The sequence below is a fragment of the Ranitomeya variabilis genome, chromosome 2 (assembly GCF_051348905.1).
Source record: "Ranitomeya variabilis isolate aRanVar5 chromosome 2, aRanVar5.hap1, whole genome shotgun sequence".
NCBI lineage: Eukaryota > Metazoa > Chordata > Amphibia > Anura > Dendrobatidae > Ranitomeya > Ranitomeya variabilis.
Genome location: NC_135233.1, coordinates 78,367,997 through 78,387,990, shown reverse-complemented (window position 1 = coordinate 78,387,990; position 19,994 = coordinate 78,367,997). Strand labels below are relative to the sequence as shown.

General features: G+C 40.8%; 1 pseudogene across 1 annotated transcript in view; it reads right to left on the bottom strand.

The window, feature by feature from the left end:
• LOC143804464 (DNA-directed RNA polymerase I subunit RPA2-like) overlaps nucleotides 1-12,301 on the bottom strand; it is a 129,403-nt pseudogene extending 117,102 nt beyond the window's left edge. Inside the window, exons 1-2 of the transcript XR_013221029.1 lie at nucleotides 12,192-12,301; nucleotides 2,743-2,904 (exon numbers count right to left, since the gene is read on the bottom strand). The product of XR_013221029.1 is annotated as a DNA-directed RNA polymerase I subunit RPA2-like (transcript). The remainder of the gene's footprint in view (nucleotides 1-2,742; nucleotides 2,905-12,191) is intronic.
• Between the last annotated feature and the right edge of the window lie 7,693 nt (nucleotides 12,302-19,994).

The following is a 19,994-nucleotide window of genomic DNA, read 5'->3' as shown; positions in this document are numbered from 1 at the left end:
AAATTTGGCCGCTGTAGCTGCTAAAATAAAGGGTTAAATGGCGGAAAAAATTGGCGTGGGCTCCCGCGCAATTTTCTCTGCCAGAATGGTAAAGCCAGTGACTGAGGGCAGATATTAATAGCCAGGAGAGGGTCCATGGTTATTGCCCCCCCCCGTGGCTAAAAACATCTGCCCCCAGCCACCCCAGAAAAGGCACATCTGGAAGATGCGCCTATTCTGGCACTTGGCCACTCTCTTCCCACTCCCTGTAGCGGTGGGATATGGGGTAATGAAGGGTTAATGCCACCTTGCTATTGTAAGGTGACATTAAGCCAGATTAATAATGGAGAGGCGTCAATTATGACACCTATCCATTATTAATCCAATTGTAGGAAAGGGTTAAAAAACACACACACACGATTTAAAAGTAGTTTAATGAAATAAACACAGTGGTTGTTGTAATAATTTATTGCTCTCTCAATCCATCAGGAACACCCTCGCTTGGAAAAATAATAAACGCACAAGATACATACCCTCTGATGTCAGATCACGTCCCACGATGTAATCCATCTGAAGGGGTTAACTAATATTACAGGCACGAGCTGCGATAAACCACTCGCTCGTGTCTGTAATCCCCCGGGTGCTGAAAGGAAAGCAGTGATCTATACTTACATTGAGTCGCGGTGAGGCGCCCTCTGGTGGATGTTCTCATGAACTGCAGCCTGGGAACTTTTTCCCACACTCCAGGTCATATGAGGACATCCACCAGGGGGCGCATCACCGCGACTGAAGGAAATGTAGGTCAATGACCTACATTTCATTCATTCGCCGGGGAATTACAAGCAGGAGCACACCGCGGCATTAGCAGGGCTCCTGCCTGTAATATTAGTTAACCCCTTCAGATGGATTACATCGTGGGACGTGATCTGACATCAGAGGGTATGTATCTTGTGCGTTTATTATTTTTCCAAGCGAGGGTGTTCCTGATGGATTGAGAGAACAATAAATTATTACAACAACCGCTGTGTTTATTTCATTAAAATACTTTTAAATCATGTGTGTGTGTGTGTTTTTTAACCCTTTCCTACAATTGGATTAATAATGGATAGGTGTCATAATTGACGCCTCTCCATTATTAATCTGGCTTAATGTCACCTTACAATAGCAAGGTGGCATTAACCCTTCATTACCCCATATCCCACCTCTACAGGGAGTGGGAAGAGAGTGGCCAAGTGCCAGAATAGGCGCATCTTCCAGATGTGCCTTTTCTGGGGTGGCTGGGGGCAGATGTTTTTAGCCACGGGGGGGCCAATAACCATGGACCCTCTCCTGGCTATTAATATCTGCCCTCAGTCACTGGCTTTACCGCTCTGGCGGAGAAAATTGCGCGGGAGCCCACGCCAATTTTTTCCGCCATTTAACCCTTTATTTTAGCAGCTACAGCGCTGAAATTTTGCACATACACACTACTAACATTAGTAGTGTGGAATATGCAAAAGAAAAGGGGATATGAGATGGTTTACTGTATGTAAACCATGTCTCATATCCTGTCGGGTTTGTGCAGGAGAAATGAAAAGCCGGCAATTGAATTACCGGCTTTTCACAGCTATCGCGCTGAATGAAATCTAAATACAGAATATATATATATGTGTCTCAATGACATATATATATATATATATATATAATATATATATATATACTGTATATATGTTTTCCCTAACATTTGAGCACATAAATCCATTAGATGTCGGTTTTGCAAGCCTGCGCGAAAATCTCGCAGTACGGATGCCATACGGATTACATACGGAGGATGCCATGCGCAAAATACGCTGACACACCCTGACTACGGATCACTATTTTGGGAACATTTCTCCGTATTACGGCCGTAGTACGGACGTAAAAAACGGACCGTATTGTCTTACGCCGAGTGTGAGGCCGGCCTGAGAGAGAGAATCTTTAAAAAATCCAGAAAATCACATTGTATGATTTTTGCATAATTAATTAGCATTTTATTGTATGAAATAAGTATTTGTTACAATAGAAGAACAGAACTTAATATTTGCTACAGAAACCTTTATTTGCAATTACAGAGGTCACATGTAGTAGTTCTTTCCCGAGTTTGCACACACTGCAGCAGGGATGTTGGCCCACTCCTCCATACAGATCTTCTTCAGATCTGCCAAGTTTCGGCAATGGTGGAGAGGTTGGAGTGTGATTGATTGAGTGTGTGGACAAGTGTCTTTTATACAGATAACAAGTTCAAACAGGTGCAAGTAATACAGGTAATGAGTGTAGAGTAGGAGAAATTCTTAAAGAAAAACTAACAGTTCTCCGAGAGCCAGAATTCTTGCTGGTTGGTAGGTGATCAAATACTTATTTCATACAATAAAATGCAAATCAATGATGTAAAAATCATAAACTAAATCTAGAAAATCACATTGTAAGATTCTGTCTCTCACAGCAGGTGAAGTGTACCTATGGTAATAATTACATACCTCTCCATTCGATGTAGTTGGGAAGACTTGCAAAATTGGTATTGCATCAAATACTAATATTCCCCACTGTAAGTGAGATAAATATATAAAATAAACATCATATAAATGTTATAACCTCTAACTGGTACAGTGATGTATTAAAAAGATGGACCAAACCAGTAGAGTTACCTCTGTGTCTAGGGTTTATTCACTGACATTTTCCTTTAAGAGACTTTTTTTATAAAGGCGTTTTCCCATTAAATTTGTCATAAAAGTCCTGAGTACTTACTGTCAGAGTTGACGCTCGCGTTCTGATATGAGTTGAATTTGGCGACCAGATCACTAACCCGACCGGGAGGGATTCTGATGTTTTTGAGCTCGTCCCTTTTTTCAGCCCAGCGTCCGCGAGGAGCTTCATGCTTTCCAATATTTAGCTTATTCTCATGTTTTCCTGTAACAGAAACCACAGAAATCAGTATTTTGATAATAAACACTTCTCTATGTTTCCCATAGATTATTACCTCTACGTCTACGGATCTTTTACCGACAAGATTCTTTAAGAGACGATTTTTACAAGGTTGTTTTTCTTTTCATTGCGTTTCTAATATGTTTTCAGAAGGGGAGAAAAAACAGAAACGCAAAAAGGGAAAACCTCAATGACGTGAAGGGATTAAAAAATGGGTTTTACTGAATCTTTCCTCACAAAACTATATCTCAATGTACTCCGCTTCCTCAGCTCTCTAATATGGAACCTGCATTTTAAACTGTATTTTCTTGATGACAGGTTCTCTGTAAAGAAGACTGTTCATCATAAATGTTTCTTGTTGAACTGGACACATGATGTAATATGGGCAGTAAAGTGGAATAAAACTTTTTTTTAAATTTGCCTCAGTTAAGTAGATATTAGTAATCAAAATACTTGTTGTTACTAAGGTAACTTTTGTGAAATCAGAGTGGGAATTGCCAGAGAGTTTTCACTGGGGGTGTACTTCTTTTCCCTCTATGACACTGGCCACATCTAGAATATGGGATCCACTTTACGGCTGCACATTTAAAAGAGGATATTCAGAAATTAGAATTAGTTCAAAAGTGGGAAATTAGATTATTACATGGGATGGAAGGCCTCTCATATGATGAGAGGTGGAAAAGTTGGGCTTCTTACATGAGATCTCATTAACATATATAATATATGTGTGTGGTCAATACAAAGGTTTAGCACATGACTTATTCTTTGTGTTAAGTCCTTCTCAGTCCCTGGCTTACTGGACGTAAGCTTCCAGGTAAATGACACGCAAACAAAGTATTGTGTGATCATATACAGGGGAAGCTCAGGAGCGCGTCTGACTCTCTGGGCTTTACCCCTCCTTTATAAAGAAAAAGAGTTATGCATTTGCAGACATGCGCACAAGCGCTCATTATTTCACATTCTCTTACAAAGCTTATCTATACTGTGAAATTTACAACCTCTAGTATGTAGGTAAAAGGCTATAATAACAGAAGGAATGCGTGCATAAAAAGGAAATGTCAACTTGCTCAAGTTTCTTGATATGAGCCAGATGTTTCAGGAGAAAGATACAATGGATTCTTTCAGTCTAATCTCTACAATTCCCCCCTTTGACATATTCCTTTTATTTATTACCATAGGGCCAAAGACAAAGCCTTTATTTTTGGTATTACACATACACACACTTATATTATTAATAAGAGAATCAAATCTAGTATTAATTCTTCTATCGCAAATTATTTTCTTCTTTAGCAGTATACTAAAATATAAAAACAAAAATTAGTACAGTAATATTAATTAGAATCACTAGAGGATAACATAAGAAGGAAGAAAAAAAAAAAAAAAAACTTTATACTCTTGCATCTATTACACAAAGTTTATCTGTGCATACTGAGATACCCTTGAGCACAATCTGGAATAGTACGTATATGACTACAATAATTATAACTATATGTATTATGCTCTGCATGATCCCAGCAACCCACCCACCAATCCCTCTGAACCAGTTGGCTGGGTTGAGAAAAGAGAAAGTATCAGACCACCAGCTATCCTTATTCTGGTCATTGTCTTTATCATACTGATCTCTGAGTCGTTGTACGTCCCCTAATTTAAATGTCATACTCATAGTACTATTCGGGTCTATACAATGACAGCAGGTGGGTCCGATGATTTGACACATACCTCCTTGTGAGGCAGTTAGGTAATCCAATACCAGAGTATGTTGGTTGATGACTATTATAAGCTGATTCTGTACAGCTATACTAGTGTTTAGTATATGTCCAATATATCCCAAATCTGATCATCTAGATAATCCGTGGCTCTAACTAATTTATCCCACATCTGTGTTAACATTATTAACATCAATATCATGAGTTTTGTACTGCTTTTTTGCAGTGGCTTGCATGTATCCATGATGCCTTTCCTTCAAGCTTGACTGATGTAGGTGTTGTCAACAGGACTTGGAAGGGTCCGTCAAATCTTGGTTCAAGAGCCTTTCTGGTGTGTCTTTTTACATAGACTTGATCACCTGGTTCCAACTTGTGACTTCCTTCAGTGTTGTCAGGATCTGGAAGAGAAGCAAAAACTTGTGCATGCACCTTAGTTAATTGTTTCTGAAGATTTTGCACATAAGAAGTCAATGACTCAATATTTAACACAAGTTGTTGTGGAAAATAACATCCTAAATTGGCAGTCCTGCCAAACAAAATTTCATATGGAGACAGTTTAGTCTTACCCCTTGGGGTATTGCGTATTGAGTAAAGGGCCAGTGGAAGGCATTCTGTCCAAGGCTTTCCTGTTTCAGCCATGGCTTTCTGTATTTTTAATTTTAAAGTTCCATTCATGCGTTCCACCTTACCGGAACTTTGAGGATGGTATGGAGTGTGTAACTGACTTTCAACACCCAACATTTTCAGTACATTTTGAAATATTTCTCCAGTGAAATGAGTACCCCTATCTGACTCGATCACTTCAGGGAGACCGTAACGGGGTATCAGCTCGGCAACTAGCTTTACAGCAGTGTTTTTAGCTGAAGCCTTCCGAACTGGATAGGCCTCTGGCCACCCCGAGAACATGTCCACACACACCAACACATACTCATACCCATTACTTTTTGGCAGCTGGATAAAGTCTATTTGTAATCGCTGAAACGGATAGAGAGGTCGGACGTGGTGCTTCATAGGGGTCTTTGTCGTCTGTCCGGGATTATGTGCCAGGCATATAGCGCATGCAGCACAATAGTCTCTTGCGTAATTGCCAAAACCTGGAGCCAACCAGACTTGCTTTGCCAGTAGTGTCATTGCATTTGCAGACACATGAGTAGGGTGGTGTAGTCCACCAACTACAATCGGGTACCAGGCTCTAGGTAGACATATTAGTCCATCTTTCTTCCAAATTCCTGCTTGTTCTTCTGCCCCTTCCTTTTTCCACCTGTCCCTCTCCTCTTCTCCTGCATCTTCCTGTGCTTGTCTCAGTCTATCTTCAGTATTTTCTGTGGGGTTTACAGTATGAACCTGCTGTAAGGGTTTGACCGCTGCTGCCTTGGCTGCTTTATCAGCCCTATCATTTCCCCTAGATTCCCTAGTGTCGAGTCTCACATGTGCAGCTACCTTAATTACTGCTACTTCTTTTGTTTCTTGTGCAGCCTCTAAGATCTGTTTGATCAGAGAAGCATGTTTTACAGGTTGGCCTGACGCTGTCATGTAACCTCTAGCTCTCCAGATTACTCCAAAGTCAAACACAATACCATGTGCATACCTAGAATCAGTGTATATATTAGCTGTCTGATTCTCAGCTATTTTTAGCGCTTCAATTAATGCTGTTAGTTCTGCTTCTTGTGCAGACTGTTTTGGTGGAAGTGGTTCTGCTTTGAGAGTTTCAGATTCTGACACAACTGCATACCCTGTATGAAAGTTACCTGTGTCATCTGCAAACCTACTACCGTCTATAAACAGCTCTAAATCTGGATTTTGAAGTGGTGTTTCGGATACATTGGGTAAGCCTACCGTTTCTTGTAAAATGAGCTCTGTACAATCATGTGTGTCTGTAGGAAAAAATTTGCGTGTGGATCAGTGTCCTTATTCCCCCCTTCAGACTCGAGAGGTAGCAGTGTAGCTAAATTGAGAGTCTGAAGCCTTACAAATGTGATAGTAGAGGGAAGCAGCAAAGAACACTGTAGCCGCAAATGTCTGGCCATGGAAATGTGTTTTGGTTGGACCTGGTTTAATATCCCATAAACATCATGTGTAGTTTGAACTGTGAGTGGATGCTCTAGGACAATTTCTGATGCTTTGTCCAACAATAGTGAGACAGCAACAACTACACGTACACAGGTTGGCGCTGCTTTAGCTACTGGATCTAACCTTGCTGAAAGATATGCAATTGGTCTTTGTTTCCCTGCATGCTTCTGGGTAAGAACTCCTGTAGCATGGGAATCAACTTCTGCAGCCATAAGCTGAAATGGTTTGGTGTAGTCTGGTAGCCCTAACGCTGGAGCTGAAACAAGGGCATCTTTTAATTGTTGGAACGAAATCTGACCTTCTTTTGTCAACAAATAAGGTTCACTTTTTACACAGTCATACAGTGATTGCATTAGTTGACTGGCATGTATAATCCATTGTCTGACACTATTCCTAAAAATGCTCGTAGCTGTTTATGATTTCTAGGCTCATTCATCTGTCTTATTGCTTCAGTTCTTTGAGGTGTAAGATGCTTTTTACCTTGAGAAATGCAATGACCTAGAAAGACCACTTTGATCTGACAAACTTGTAGCTTTTGTCTATTCACTTTACACCCTTCTTTTTCTAGAAAACATAGTAAACTCACAGTGGACCTTTCTGCAGTTTCTAGGTCTGGGCAGCAAAGTAGTAGGTCATCCACATACTGCAAAATTACTACCTGTGATTCAGGTTCAAACCTCTGAAGAACTGTTTGTAGGGCATTTGAATAAAGAGTAGGGGAGTGTATCATTCCCTGTGGAAGGCGTGTCCACGCCAACTGTTTGCCCTTAAATGTAAATGCAAACAAATGCCAACTATCTTGGTGTAAAGGAACCGAGAAAAATGCATTTGAAAGATCTATTACAGTAAACACTTGAGAACTGGCTGGTATCTGTGATAGTAACGTATGAGGATTGGGTACAACTGGGGTGATTGGATCTAGAACTTTGTTTATTTCTCTTAGATCATGTACCATACGATATTTGGGCATGGAACCCTTATCAAGAGTTCTCTTCTTGACTGGATACAGAGGAGTGTTAGCAGGTGATTGTATCTCTACCAGAACTCCTTTCTCTCTATATTCCTCTATCTGTTTTGTAATCGCTAGTTCCTGCTGGGCACTCACAGGGTATTGTCTGAGCTGTGGGAGAACAGTTCCTGGTTGCACAGATAATTTTACAGGAGAAATATGCAATAATCCCACATCAGTGTCACCCTGTGCCCACAGTGTTTCTGGGACCGTTGAGAGGTCTAGATCTGTGTTGTACTCTTTTTCTTCAGTATAATCCTCAAAAGCCTGAATTCTGACATATTGTTCTAATGATTCTGCATCATCAGGGATAGTCAGCATAACTGTGCCATCGTCCCTAAATTTGATGTTAGCTTCTAATTTCTTTAATACATCAGTTCCTAAAAGACATGTTGGGGCACCTCTGGCATACAAAAATCTGGATGCAAAACATTTAGGTCCTAATGAGACCTCTATCATACAATGTATGATTTCTTCCCACCCATTGTCTTTGATAATTCCACCTCGTTCTTTACTCAGTCTTTCCCATTCTGTACTAAACATAAGTGCTTCTGAAATTCCCAATTTTTCTCTTACTCTTCTAATCTGCCTTCTGACTGTCTTTCCACATCTTTCCTGTATGATATCTGCTGCTTCCACTTGTCCTAAGACAGTTTTGGTCTGTTTATTTCCCATTTTTCTTTTCAATATTAGCTATGACTACCCTAGGTGACGTTTGGACAATCACTTACTCTATGGTGATGTCTCGTTGCCTTCTCTCCTAGGGAGCTAAAATATTGAAGGGCTGATCTGCTCCGTTCCCATTTTCCTTTTCAATATTAGCTATGACTACCCTAGGTGACGTTTGGACAACCACTTCCTCTGTTGGTGGCGTCTCGTTGCCTTCTCTCCTAAGGAGCTAAAATATTGAAGGGCTGATCTGCTCCATTTCTTCTAATATGCAGGACGTACTTAAGTGCTATTATGCACGCAAACAGACCCATCAACACCATACAGATCACAAAACTTTCTGTGTCAGTTAGCATACTTGTCCCAGGCTCATGAAAACCCGCGTCCTGGGCTCATTCTATCAAACCTTATCCAGAAATGAAGGAGGTTAAGCACTTAATGAATAGTCAAGCATGGGCGGAGAAGAAGAACGCAACCACATGACCCAGTTAGGCTGACTTCCGTGTATAAGGCTTATACCCCAACTATTTCGGCTTATTTTTCTATGCACTTTTGCTCTTCTTTCACAACATACCACAACCTTCACACTGTTCACACACTGCCAGGGACAGGACTCATAAGTCTATACAATATGGTAACCCGAGTTTTATAGGTATCTACTCACTACTAGACTAACCCAGCGTGACACGGCTCATAGAGATCTTTCGGATAATACAGGGCAGATAAAAGAGAACTAATAATGTCTCTTACCTGGCCAGGTTTTTCAGTTCATTTGCCGTCCATTATCCCAGATCTCCGTTGTCCGTATCCGCAGGTAAATCTCGAGCAAATACTCTTATCTCAGGTCCCTGTTCGATGCGCCAAAGAAATGTTAAGTCCTTCTCAGTCCCTGGCTTACTGGAGGTAAGCTTCCAGGTAAATGACACGCAAACAAAGTATTGTGTGATCATATACAGGGGAAGCTCAGGAGCGCGTCTGACTCTCTGGGCTTTACCCCTCCTTTATAAAGAAAAAGAGTTATGCATTTGCAGACATGCGCACTAGCGCTCATTATTTCACATTCTCTTACAAAGCTTATCTATACTGTGAAATTTACAACCTCTAGTATGTAGGTAAAAGGCTATAATAACAGAAGGAATGCGTGCATAAAAAGGAAATGTCAACTTGCTCAAGTTTCTTGATATGAGCCAGATGTTTCAGGAGAAAGATACAATGGATTCTTTCAGTCTAATCTCTACATTTGCAAGGACCATACTTAGGACTAGGGGGCACTCATTACCGATGTAAGAAAAATAATAATTGCAGCTAATTAGGAAAGTGTTCTTTACAGTTAGAGCAGTCAGATTTTGGAATGCCGACCACAAGAGGTAGTAATGGCAGACACTATAACCACTTTTAAAAAAGAGCTGGATGATTTCCTCAATACACATAACATTGTGGGTTATAGTTAATTTAGTGACAAAATACACAATTGGTGGAGAAAGGTTGAACTTGATGGACCTAAGCCCTTTTCAACCTATGAAAAAAAGCATAAGCAACAAGCAACACATCAGAAAAAGAACACAGCCCCACTATAGCTTAGAGCAGGTTTCTCAATGTGTGAGATGTGAGGATACAGCCCTAATCACCTGGTCTAACATTCTGCATGAGTCAGTGTGGAGGCAGAGGCAGCACAACTGAGTTTATCTGTGTCACATTACAAACCCTTCTATCAGCAATTATCCTTCTTTGATAGCACAGTCAACATCTCTGCTGTCCTGCCTCTTCCCCAAACTGTCTGTCCAGAGATGCATCAGTCATCACACTAATGTCTAATGCAAAAATAACAAAATCATTTTATTTCACTCTGCACTCACTATTACATCATGTGACCAGTTCAACCAGAAAACTTTAGTGAAAAGTCCTCTTTAAACTGCAAATCAATAACATATTGCTATAAAAACCAAATGTTTATTTTATGCAACCAAAGAAAGTTAGAATAGCATCTGTTTTGGGGTTTAGGGTGGGTGATGTCAGCAATCTTTTCTATCAGGGTCAAAGCAAAATTAGTTTACTGTCAGGGGCGGTGACCGCGTCCTCATCTGGGCCCATGTTCATTACTTCATCATTGGCATCAAGCATAGGGATCATGGTGTTTTTGAGGATTTCTCTCTTTTCCGCCATGGGTCTGTGAGGAGCGACATCAGTCACAATATTTGTTTTGCCCTCATGCTTTCCCGTAATGTAGAATATTGAAATTAGGTTAAAATCTCACTAAGGACAACATTTGCAAGGAGTTTGTGTGGGTTTCCTCCGGGTTCCTCCCACACTCCAAAGACATACTGAGGGGGAATTTTGATTGTAAGCCCCAATGGGGACAGTAATAACAATGTAAGTAAAACGTTGTGGAAATAATGGCGCTACATACAGTGGGGAAAATAAGTATTTGACACACTGCCAATTCTGCAAGTTTACCCACCCGCAAAGAATGGAGAGTTCTGTAATTTGTATTGTAAGTAAACTTCAACTGTGAGAGAGAGAATCTTAAAAAAATCCAGAAAATCACATTGTATGATTTTTGCATAATTAATTAGCATTTTATTGTATGAAATAAGTATTTGTTACAATAGAAGAACAGAACTTAATATTTGCTACAGAAACCTTTATTTACAATTACAGAGGTCACATGTAGTAGTTCTTTCCCGAGTTTGCACACACTGCAGCAAGGATGTTGGCCCACTCCTCCATACAGATCTTCTCCAGATCTGCCAAGTTTCGGCAATGGTGGAGAGGTTGGAGTGTGATTGAGTGTGGGGACAGGTGTCTTTTATACAGATAACAAGTTCAAACAGGTGCAAATAATACAGGTAATGAGTGTAGAGTAGGAGAAATTCTTAAAGAAAAACTAACAGTTCTCCGAGAGCCAGAATTCTTGCTGGTTGGTAGGTGATCAAATACTTATTTCATGCAATAAAATGCAAATCAATTATATAAAAATCATAAACTAAATCCAGAAAATCACATTGTAAGATTCTGTGTCTCACAGGTGAAGTGTACCTATGGTAATAATTACATACCTCTCCATTCTTTGTAGTTGGGAAAACTTGCAAAATTGGCATTGCATCAAATACTTATATTCCCCACTGTAAGTGAGATAAATATATAAAATAAACATCATAGGCTACGTTCACATTTGCGTTGTGCGCCGCAGCGTCGTCGCCGCAACAAAACGCATGCGTCGTGCGGCCCTATCTTTAACATTGGGGCATGTACATGCGTTGTCATGCGTTTTGGTGCGTTGTACGCCGCATGCGGCGTTAGGGTGCACCTGTCAGGGCGCGGCAAACGCAACATGTTGCATTTTTTTGGCAGCGCAGACTTTTTTAAAAACGCATGCGTCGTGTTTGCGTCGCTTTTGCGTCGTCGATGCGCCTTTTTTCCCATTGATTTGTATTGACAACGCAGACGACGCAAGTACTTGCGTCGTGGTGCGTTGTACGACGCATGCGTTTTCCAATAAAAAATGCAAAACATTGTCTAGACTTTGGGGGGGCGCATGCGGCGCAAAACGCTGCGTTTTTTGTTAAAAATGCAACTGCGTTTTTGTTTGCGTTGTGCGTTGCGGCGCCGACGCTGCGGCGCACAACGCAAATGTGAACGTAGCCATCCATATAAATGTTATAACCTCTAACTGGTACAGTGATGTATTAAAAAGATGGACCAAACCAGTAGAGTTACCTCTATGTCTAGGGTTTATTCACTGACATTTTCCTTTAAGAGACTTTTTTTTATAAAGGCGTTTTCCCATTAAATTTGTCATAAAAGTCCTGAGTACTTACTGTCAGAGTTGACGATTGCGTTCTGATGTGACTTGAATTTGATGATTACATCACCAACCCGAATGGGAGAGAGTTTGATGTTTTTGAGCTCGTCCCTTTTTTCAGCCAAGCTTCGAGGAGCTTCATGCTTTCCAATATTTAGCTTATTCTCATGTTTTCCTGTAACAGAAACCACAGAAATCAGTATTTTGATAATAAACACTTCTCTATGTTTCCCATAGATTATTACCTCTACGTCTACGGATCTTTTACCGACAAGATCCTTTAAGAGACGATTTTTACAAGGTTGTTTTTCTTTTCATTGCGTTTCTAATATATTTTCAGAAGGGGAGAAAAAACAGAAACGCAAAAAGGGAAAACCTCAATGTCGTGAAGGGATTAAAAAATGGGTTTTACTGAATCTTTCCTCACAAAACTATATCTCAATGTACTCCGCTTCCTCAGCTCTCTAATATGGAACCTGCATTTTAAACTGTATTTTCTTGATGACAGGTTCTCTGTAAAGGAGACTGTTCATCATAAATGTTTCTTGTTGAACTGGACACATGATGTAATATGGGCAGTAAAGTGGAATAAAACTTTTTTAAAAATTTGCCTCAGTTAAGTAGATATTAGTAATCAAAATACTTGTTGTTACTAAGGTAACTTTTGTGAAATCAGAGTGGGAATTGCCAGAGAGTTTTCACTGGGGGTGTACTTCTTTTCCCTCTATGACACTGGCCACATCTAGAATATGGGATCCACTTTAAGGCTGCACATTTAAAAGAGATATTCAGAAATTAGAGTCAGTTCAAAAGTGGGAAATTAGATTATTACATGGGATGGAAGGCCTCATATAGGAGGTGGAAAAGTTGGGCTTCTTACATGTGATGTCATTAATATATATAAATATATGTGTGGTCAATACAAAGGTTTAGCACATGACTAATTCCTTGCAAGGACCATACTTAGGACTAGGGGGCACTCATTACCGATGGAATAAAGACCATAACTGCAGCTAAATAGGAAAGGGTTCTTTACAGTTAGAGCAGTCAGAGTTTGGAATACCAAAAACTTTGGTTTTGAGCACTTTGAGGGGTGCAGTTTTTAGAATCATGTCACTTTTGGGTATTTTCTGTATTAAATGCTCCTCAAAGTAACTTCAAATGTGAAGTGGTCCCTAACAAAATTGTTTTTGCAAGGTTAATTGGAAAAATGAGAAATATGCTATTGCTGATCAACTTTTAACCCCTTTAACTTCCTAAAGAAAAAAATTATGTTTCAAAAATTGTGCTGATGATAGCTAGACATGTGGGAAATGTTATTTATTAACTATTTTGTGTGACAACACTCTGATTTAAGGACTTAAAATTTAAAAAATTAAAAATTGCTAAATTTTCCGATATTTTCAGACATAAACGCAATTTAAACTGAACAAATTTTACCACTGTAATGGAGTAAAGTATGTATTGAAAAAACTGTCTCAGAATCGGTGGGATCCGATGAAACTTTCAATAATTATTACCACATAAAGTGACACTGGTCAGAATGAAAAAAAATGGCCTGGTTATGAAGGCCAAAAAGGCTCTGGCACGAAAGGGTTAAGAGACCATTTCGAAAAAGATGTTCTTCTATTAAGTATCAAATGTCCCCAGAGTAAGTCATCGACGTCATAAAGCTGTTACCAAGTTATAAAAAAGCAAAACTAACTATTGGCATATAGATTTTATAGTCTTGTCCAGGGTTAGAAAAATGTAATTGGTTTGTTTGAAAAATAAGACCACCCCTGTGTACAGGTTGTGCCCGGTATTGTAGCTCCGCTCCAGTGAAGGGAATGTACAGAGCTGCAATACCAGGAACAAGCTGAAGAGTTTGAAAGCACAGGGGTTTTTTTGTTCTTTTTATGGCAGCCCTGTTTTTCTTATCCTGGAGAACTGCTTTAGTGTCAGATTGGTTAGGCTGTACTTACCAAGAGGTTTATCAGTAGTCACTCTGTAGTAGTCTTCATCAGATCCATCATCTCTCCCGGATTCATCCTGTGTCAGATGTCTTTAAAACAGTAAAATATAAGGTATATTGTGAATTACAGAGTAACATATCTGTATTCTGCAGAATGAAATATAGACTCTTATGTTTCTTCATTCATTTGTCTCTTACATTCTGTAGAAACATTGGCAATAAGTAACATTTTGGTATTTATCAACCATTTTTCATGTACATGAAAGTTCAATATGTGTGGATCGTACTGGATTGTAAGGTAATATGAAGATTAGCCATGAGTGGATTTATTTGAGTGGAATTTAATTTTGCTCATATTTACAAAACTCAGAATTTTGGAGATTGTTTGTAATTCACTCCACGCAAATAAGACAAAGTGGAAGCTAGCTGCAGCCTCCAGCTTGCGGAACAGTAGAGCGCTGGCAAAAAGTTTAGCTCTCCTCTCTGACCGACTTCTGCTGCTTTATTCTCGATGGCCAGTTTTCCACACTATCATTGTACCGCGCCTCTGGCCAAGTGTTCCCTTTGGATTGGAACTTTGGCTACAAGTGGGCCCTGGAAGGTCTTTGCTCATGTAAGCCCCAACTAAGAGCCAACACTGTGCGCGAGCTGCGGGCAGAGAGCAGTGGGGCTTCCGGAGAGGGGCTTGGTGATGCATGAACTTTATTTTCTTTTTTCCTCCATTTATTATGATCTGGGACTGGGGAGACCCCAGAGCATAATAAGGAACAATCAATTTGTGAAGAATAATTTTGCTGTGAATCGAATCTCTAAATAAAACCTGCATGATTTGGCAGAATGTTGTCAGAGCCTCTCATCGGTAATAAAGATGTCATTTTTTACAGACTCCCATGTACAATATAAATCATCCTTTACAATACTCACCTCCATATGATTTCACAGATGACACCAATGAATATTCCAAGGAGGAACATGGTGATGGAAAGTACCATTACATAAATTATGAATTCATTCCAAGAGATGTTTAGAGGAACAATACCATCCACTGAAAAAGAAGAAAGAATATGTATATTATATATATTCAATAACTTGTCTGTAATACACTATGCCATTATTATCAAAGGGAATCTGTCACCAGGCTTTTGCCATGTTATCTGAGACAGCCATAATGTAGAAGCATAGACCTTTATTATACCGATGTGTCAATTACTGGACTGTTTCAATTGAATAACTGTTTTACCAGCAATTGATTATCACTACAGGACAACTGGTCTTGCGCCTCCTAGTCCAGCCAGACCTCCAGCACTGATTAGCCGCTTTCTGTCAATATACAATGTAAACACAAAGCTGTGGCGGGGTTATACACAGCTCAGAACCTGAGTCCTGCTCAATCTGCAGCAGAGAAACCTGTGACTCTATTCAATTTTCTATTGGACTGTAGGACCCGGCAAGACGATTAAAAAATGGGGCTTAAGGCTACTTTCACAATAGCGTTAACTGCAATCTGTCGCAATGCGTCGTTTTGCAGAAAAAACGCATCCTGCAAAAGTGCTTGCAGGATGCATTTTTTTTGCATTGACTAACATTACGCGACGCATTGCGACGGATTGCCACACGTCGCAACCGTCGCGCGATGGTTGCGCCGTGTTGTGGCGGACCGTCGGCCGCAAAAAACGTTGCATGTAACGTTTTTTGCAGACGACGGACCGCTTTTTCCGCCCCCACCTCTCCGCACATCCCCGCAGCTCACAATGGGGTAGCGGATGCGCTGGAAAAATGCATCCGCTGCCCCCGTTGTGCAGTGGAGACAACGCTAGCGTCGGGAACCTCGGCCCGACGTACTGCGACGGGCCGAGCCTGACGCTAGTGTGAAAGAAGCCTTAGTTTGCAAGATTGTCTCAGGGATGATGCCATATTAATATACAATAGATATAATGGACTATATAGAGATCTATCCAGTTGCTTAGGTAGAGACCGATGAGTCACGGTGAAAAATTTTGACCTGGGTCCCACCTGCATATTTGTCAGATGTATGGTCTCTTGTAGCAATCCAGATCCTGTGAAGACATACGTGTTTGCCCCCTCGTGTACAATGTCCCCATCCTGTAATAAAGTCCCCAATTCTGGCCCTTCATATAATAATATCACCCATCCTGGCCCCTTCCTGTAATAATGTTCCCCATCCTGGACCTCATTCAGTAATAATATCCACCATCTTGATATAAAGTCTTTATCCTTGGCCCCTTCTAGGTATAATGTCCTACATCCTGGTATAATGTCTCCCTTTCCCAGTATAATTTCCTCGGTATAATGTCTCCCTTTCCCAGTATAAAGTCCTCATTCCTTTGCCTCCTCCTGGTATAATGTCCTCCATCCTGGACCCTTTCCTCGTATAATGCCCCCCATTCTTGGCTCCTTCCAGTTATATATACCCCCCATCTCGGTATATTTTTACAGTAATAATGTCCCTGTTTTACAGCAAAAGTAAAAAAATGAAATGATTCTATTCAACTTCCCCCACTCCCACTACTTGTGACATCTTCTTCCATAGCCGGAGCAGAAGTCGGCAGCTGACTTTAGCGCGCCAGTGACGGGAAGCGCATGACATTGCTAGCATGCGCCACTCGGTGAATATTTGTGCCGCAGTGAATTTCAGCTCAATGTATGTCTGCAGGGCCCACCTACCCAGGCCTGGTCGCACTCACTGTGACCTCGATCGTTAGGCCCCGGATCTATCTTTCTATATCCAGGCATGTAAACATATCAAAAGGGCCTGTGTGTCTAGAGGAAAAAAAGACATCTGGAGGCTTTTCCATAAATAGATAATATTACTAGATATCTGCTCTAGATTACTGGAGAAGAGGGATTGATCCAGGAGTGGAGTCTAATTGCAGCATTTATTAGGAAGGCACATTGGCTACAGAACATCGGGTTTACTTCAAATTAATGGTACCGCTCATTACAGTAATTAATATGGACCCGACTCCACTCCCATAGGGGTGGAGCCGCATATTCATTACTGTAATGAGCGGTACCATGTGACCGCTCACTACAGGAAGAAGCTGCCGACGCCGGGGAACCAGGGACCGCGCCAGGAGCAGGTGAGTATAACGCAGTGTGCGATATTCACCTGTCCCACGTTCCACCGTCGGCGCCGCTCCGTCTTCTGCATCCTCTGCAGTGACGCTCAGGTCAGAGGGCACGATGACGCGATTAGTGTGCGTGCCGCCCTCTGCCTGAACAGTCAGTGCTGAGGATGCGGAAGACACGGCGGCGCCGACGGTGGAACGCGGACAGGTGAATATAGCAAGTGCCGGAGGCCTGAGCGACGAGAGGTGAGTATGTGACTTTCTTTTTCTTCTTCTAATCCTCTTCCCCATTTTCTTTTCCGTTGGCTGCCTTTCTAAGGAAATTGTTATTTTCCTCTCCCATGTCTTACATTGCCATCTAGTGGCCAATTTTCCTCCCAGTTTATTGCTGCTGTGTTCTCATGCACAGCAGTAATTATTAGGTAGTAATACCTCACTTTTCACTTCTATATTATTTCCAAAAAAAATCATTAGCACCACAGCCAGAGCCATCTTTTAATTTTTTGTAATTAGGGTACCGTTTAATTTTCACATTTATTAATTATCATTATCAATTATCTATCTCTGTGCTATACCCTATAATTAGACATTAGTTTGGTATGCGGTATCTATAAGGAGACGTGTTCCACGTCCATCCACATAGACAACCTTCTCTGTTCTATGGGGGTATTAATTATTTATTTATAGCATAGTAATACGTATATGTACATTTAATATGTGAAATATATCACTACTGGGAAATCGCTGGTCACCACCTGTTTTTATCTTTTTGGAGGTTCAATTGTTTACATCACCCTGTCTTTTTAATATCGTTATTTTAAACTAATTGTTCAATAAAGATCCTTTTATCGTTACTTACTAATGTGTCACTTCATACCTCAATAGGTAAATTAAATTCAGCATCTATAACCGAAGTGTTTGTGTTCTGCCTACACTAAACCCCTTGTTTCGGATTATGGTATTAATTTCTTTTTTATCCCAGCACAGCATATGAGGCAAATATCTCTATGGAGCATCTTATGGGGTGATAATCAGCATTTGTGCAGCATTATATGGGGCAAATGTCTGTATGGAGCATCTTATGGGGCGATAATCAGCATTTGTGCAGCATTATATGGGGCAAATGTCTGTATGGAGCATCTTATGGGGCCATAATCAGCATTTGTGCAGCATTATATGGGGCAAATGTCTGTATGGAGCATCTTATGGGGCGATCATCAGCATTTGTACAGCATTATATGGGGCAAATGTCTGTATGGAGCATCTTATGGGGCCATAATCAGCATTTGTGCAGCATTATATGGGGCAAATGTCTGTATGGAGCATCTTATGGGGCCATAATCAGCATTTGTGCAGCATTATATGGGGCAAATGTCTGTATGGAGCATCTTATGGGGCCATAATCAGCATTTGTGCAGCATTATATGGGGCAAATGTCTGTATGGAGCATCTTATGGGGCCATAATCAGCATTTGTACAGCATTATATGGGGCAAATGTCTGTATGGAGCATCTTATGGGGCCATAATCAGCATTTGTGCAGCATTATATGGGGCAAATGTCTGTATGGAGCATCTTATGGGGCCATAATCAGCATTTGTGCAGCATTATATGGGGCAAATGTCTGTATGGAGCATCTTATGGGGGCCATAATCAGCATTTGTGCAGCATTATATGGGGCAAATGTCTGTATGGAGCATCTTATGGGGCCATAATCAGCATTTGTGCAGCATTATATGGGGCAAATGTCTGTATGGAGCATCTTATGGGGCGATAATCAGCATTTGTGCAGCATTATATGGGGCTAATGTCTGTATGGAGCATCTTATGGGGGCCATAATCAGCATTTGTGCAGCATTATATGGGGCAAATGTCTGTATGGAGCATCTTATGGGGGCCATAATCAGCATTTGTGCAGCATTATATGGGGCAAATGTCTGTATGGAGCATCTTATGGGGCCATAATCAGCATTTGTGCAGCATTATATGGGGCAAATGTCTGTATGGAGCATCTTATGGGGCCATAATCAGCATTTGTACAGCATTATATGGGGCAAATGTCTGTATGGAGCATCTTATGGGGCCATAATCAGCATTTGTGCAGCATTATATGGGGCAAATGTCTGTATGGAGCATCTTATGGGGCCATAATCAGCATTTGTGCAGCATTATATGGGCAAATGTCTGTATGGATCATCTTATGGGGCCATAATCAGCATTTGTGCAGCATTATATGGGGCAAATGTCTGTATGGAGCATCTTATGGGGCCATAATCAGCATTTGTGCAGCATTATATGGGGCAAATGTCTGTATGGAGCATCTTATGGGGCCATAATCAGCATTTGTGCATCATTATGTGGGGCAAATGTCTGTATGGAGCATCTTATGGGGCCAAAATCAGCATTTGTGCAGCATTATATGGGGCAAATGTCTGTATGGAGCATCTTATGGGGCCATAATCAGCATTTGTGCATCATTATGTGGGGCAAATGTCTGTATGGAGCATCTTATGGGGCCATAATCAGCATTTGTGCAGCATTATATGGGGCAAATGTCTGTATGGAGCATCTTATGGGGCCATAATCAGCATTTGTGCAGCATTATATGGGCAAATGTCTGTATGGAGCATCTTATGGGGCCATAATCAGCATTTGTGCAGCATTATATGGGCAAATGTCTGTATGGAGCATCTTATGGGGCCATAATCAGCATTTGTGCAGCATTATATGGGGCATATTTTAATATGGAGCATCTTATGGGGCCATCATAAACTGTA